This window comes from Manis pentadactyla, chromosome X (genome assembly GCF_030020395.1).
Source record: "Manis pentadactyla isolate mManPen7 chromosome X, mManPen7.hap1, whole genome shotgun sequence".
In the NCBI taxonomy this organism is placed as follows: domain Eukaryota; kingdom Metazoa; phylum Chordata; class Mammalia; order Pholidota; family Manidae; genus Manis; species Manis pentadactyla.
In genome coordinates, this window is record NC_080038.1 from 49,688,713 (window position 1) to 49,693,314 (window position 4,602).

The 4,602-nt window shown below is 36.4% G+C and overlaps 1 pseudogene; it reads left to right on the plus strand.

Annotated features, from left to right (window-relative positions):
• Window positions 1–1,981: 1,981 nt before the first annotated feature.
• On the plus strand, window positions 1,982–3,674 carry LOC118934904 (vomeronasal type-1 receptor 4-like; annotated as a pseudogene).
• The last annotated feature ends 928 nt before the right edge of the window (window positions 3,675–4,602 follow it).

Genomic DNA, 4,602 nt, shown 5'->3' on the forward strand with positions numbered 1-4,602 from the left:
TGCAGTGAACATAGGGGTGCATATGTCTGTATGAATTGGTGTTTTCATTTTCTTTGGATAAATACCCAGAATTGCAATCTTATGATAGTTGTAATTGTAATTTTGGGGGAAATTTGATACTGTTTTTCATTGTGGCTGCACCATTTTACATCCCTACCAACAGTACATGAGGGCTCCCTTTTCTCTACATCTCTGCCAACACTTATTTCATCCTTTTGATGCTAGCCGTTATGATTAGTGTGAGGTGATATCTCATTGTAGTTTTGATTTGAATTTCCATGATGATTAGTGATGTTGAACATCTTTTCATATGTCAATTGGTCATCTTCATGTCTTCTTTGGAAAAATGTCATTCAAGTCTTCTGCCCATTTATTAACTGTTTTTTATATTAAGTTGTCTAAGTATTTATATATTTTGTTTATTTACCCATTATCAGATGCATGATTTGTAAATATCTTTTCCATTTAATAGGTTGCATTTTCATTTTGTTGATGGTTTTCTTCACTTGTAAAAGCTTTTCAGTTTGATGTGATCTCAACTGCTTATTTTAGATTTCTGTGACTTTGCCATGGAGAATGGCCTAAAAAAATTTGCCAAGACCAATGCCAAAATGCTTAATGGTATGTCATCTTCTAGGAGTTTTATGATTTCAGGTATTACATTCAAATCTTTGTTCATTTGAATTAATTTTTGTATATAGTATAAGACAGTGCTGCAGATTAATTTTTTACATGTAGTTGTCCATTTTTCTGAACTCTATCTGTTGAAGAGACTTTCTCTTCCTCATTGTATATTGTTGCCTCCTTAGTCATAGATTGACCACATATGCGTGGGTTTATTTCTGGTATATGTATTCTACTTCATTGATCTATGTGTCTGTATGCCAGTATCATGCTGTTTTGATTATGACGTTTTATAGAACAGTGGGACCTGAACAACATGGCTTGAATTGTGTGGGTCTATTTACGTGCACTTTTTTCAATAAATATGTTGGAAAATGTTTTGGAGATTTGTGAAGATTTCAAAAGAAGGGTTTTTCTTTATTGTATGAATGTATATGTAATACATATAACATACAAAATCTGTGTTAATCAGCTCTTTGTTATTAATAAAGCTGCTGGTCAACAGTAATCTAATAGTCATTAAGTTTTGGGGAGTCAAAAGGTATACACATATTTTCAACTGTATGGTGTCTGGTGCTCCTAACGCCCACATTACTTAAGGGTCAACTATAGTTTGAAATCAGGGAGCATACCTCCAGCTTTATTCTTCTTTATCAAGATTCCTTTGACTATGCAGAGCTTTTTCGTTGTTGTTCCATACACATTTTAGGATTCTTTGCTCTAGTTCTGTGAAAAATGTCACTTCTATTTTTATGGGGATTGCATTGAATCTGTACATTGTTTTGGGTAGTATGGGCATTTTAACAATATTAATTTTTCCAATCCATGAACTTAGAATATCTCTCCATTTACTTGTGCCATTAACATTAACTTCTTGATTCCAGATTTACAATTCTACATGGCACATTGCAAATTTCCAACTCTGACCCACCCACAAGTCCTAACATTTCCTGGATCTCTTACTCACTAACTCTAAACTACTGGGCAAGTTAATTAATTTCCTTGGGCCTCATTTCATCATTTACAAAGAGGTGGTATGAATACCTACCTCACTTTGTTGATGTGAAGGTTAAGGACTTAGAAAGGTGTGTAGCACCTGACATGTAGTAAGTGCTTCACAAATATTAGCTTAATAAGATAATTTATTATTAATATTTTATTAGCCCACAGCTCATAATAATAATTGTTTCTAAGGGCTATTGAATTGACCCCAACGTCTTTCTTCTCCCATGCAGCCTAGTAGTCTGAACAGTACTAGATGTTGCTTCAGACCATATATTTTCTAAATAAGTTATTTAGCAACTAAATGTACTTTATGATGGTGTTAAAGTAGCATCTTCAGAAAAATTGGTAAACTATGGCCCATGGGGTAAATCTGGCTGCTGCCTGATTTTGTATGATATGTGAATCAAGAGTGGTTTTACATATTCTAGTAGTTGAGAAAATCAAGAGAATTTTATTTTATGACATGTGAAAATTATATAAAATACCTATTTCAGTGTCCATAAATAAAGCTTTGTTGGAACCCAGCCATGTTCATTCATTTTTGTATTGTCTGACTTTTCACGATGTAGCAACAGAGTTGATTAGTTGCCAAAGTGACCATATTGTGGCCATAAAGCCAAAAATATTTACTATGTGGTCCTTAACAGAAAAATTTTGCTGACCACTGTGTTAGTCAACTGTGGCAAAGCCAGCAATAGAATCCCCCCTTTCTCCCTTTGCTTCTCAATTATGCTTCCTCATTCCCTATCTCTCCTAGAACCCAACAGGTTGGCTTAAAATTATTCAGATTCCTTTATTCTTAATGGATTTGCATGTCCATACCTCTTCTCAGATTTGAGAAGTTTTCAGCCACTATGCTTTAAATACACTTTCTGTCCCCTTTTAATTCTCCTTCTGCAATTCCCATAATTTTCCCTTTGTTTGTTCCCCATGAGTCTCACAGGCATTTTACATTCTTTTTCATTCTTTTTACCTTTTGCTTTTCTGACCAGATAATTTCAAATATGCTGTATTCTAGATCACTGATTCTTATGCATGGTTGAGTCTGCATTTGCAGCTCTATTAATTTCTTCAGTTCAGCAATTGTGTTTTTCAGCTTTAGGTGTTCTGTTTCTTTTATGGTTTCTATTTCTTTGTTGAACTTGTTTTGGTCATGCATTGTTTTCCCTAATTTTCTCTAATTGTCTGTCTGTTTTGGTAATTAACCAAACTTCCTTAAGAAGATTATTCTGAATTACCATCGTTGGAATCTTAGGGGAATTTCTCTCTTCTTTACCATTATGTTTTCCTTCACTTCACTGGAAGCAAGTTAAGACCAATAGATATCATTCTCCTACACCTGAACGTAGCCAATTCCTTGGTCATTCTCTCTAAAGGGGTCCCCCAGACATGGCTGCTTTTGGGTGGACTTGTTTCCTCAGTGAGCTTGGATGTAAACTTGTTTGCTATGTTCACAGGGTGGGCAAGGGTGTGTCCATTGGTACTACCTGCCCTTGAGCATATTCCAGTTTATCACCATCAGTACCACAAGCTCCAGGTGGGCAGAGATTAAAGCAAATGCTCCCAGGTACATTAGATTCTCCAATTACCTTCCTGAATGCCATACATGTTAATATATTTAGCTTCTCCTATAAGTGTAACTGGCAAATGGAGTAGCAAAACATCATACAGAGAAAAAAATTTTGGATATTGTTCTGTTGGGTCTCAGAACAAAATCAAAATCTCACTATTTATAGCATTGCTGGTATTCTGATATTTTATCTTTAGGCCTCAAGCTCTGCTCCAGCATCTCCATGGTTTTCATCCTGTATGTGCATAGGCAGCATGTCCAACACATTAATAGAAATAACATTTCCCCCAGATCTTCCCATGAGACCAGAGGTACCCAGAGCATCCTTGTTCTGGTGAGTATCTTTGTACCCTTTTATGACTTATCCATTCTCCACATTTCTTTGGCTGTTTTACATAATCCAAGTTTGTGGCTGGTGAACACCTCTATACTAATCCCCATGGGTTTCCCAACTGTCAAGCCCACATTCTCATGAGCTGTGACTCCAGAGTGGCCAGGCCCTTGCCTGGATAATGAATACAAAATTATCACAATGTAAACTGTATGTTGTCACAATATTCCATTTCTTATTCACTCCTTTCAGAGTCCTAAGCCCCATTGTAAAGGAGTCACATTATAAGCAAGTAGTGAGACCAAGACAGGTGGGACTTCTGTCCCAGTAATAAAAAGGAAATGGTGGTGGTGATTGTAAATGAAATGTATGCATTTATTATGTAGATACTTATGCAGTTGAGTTTTATTAATGTTTACAGCAGAGAAGTTCAGAGGCTTTGCAGTATAAAATTCTGTGTCCTGAAGCAATGTAATCGTGTGGAGAAATATTTATAAATTTCAATCTGACAAATTAATCATTCCAGATCTTAACTAAGCATGAGATTTTATGAGACATTCCATTGAGGAAGAGCATATGAGATGTAGGATAAGTCACACTGTACACACAGCACCCGTACCATGCATCTGTATACTTACGCAAAGATGCAAACACACACACACACACACACACACACATACACACATGGATACACACTCAAACACACAATCACATATACTCACATTCATATGTATGCCCACTCCCTCACATATTCCCTGTCACACACTCATGCTCACATTCATACACAGTCATAATGACAACACATAATGACTGAAGCCCACACAGTTACACTCGGGTTCATAAATGGTCACTATGAGTGAGCACATCTCGATAAGATGTTCATATATGGAAAAATATTGGTAACTGCCATCTTCTGAATGCCTGGCAATGGAGGCCCTTTCTATCATTCATATTGCATGTACACTGCAACAACCTACCTCGTAACTTTCTTCCAAGGTGCAGAACATAAAAACTGCCATAACCACCGCTTGGGTTGAAGTGCATGGCCAGGAAGTTGGCATGTTTGGACATA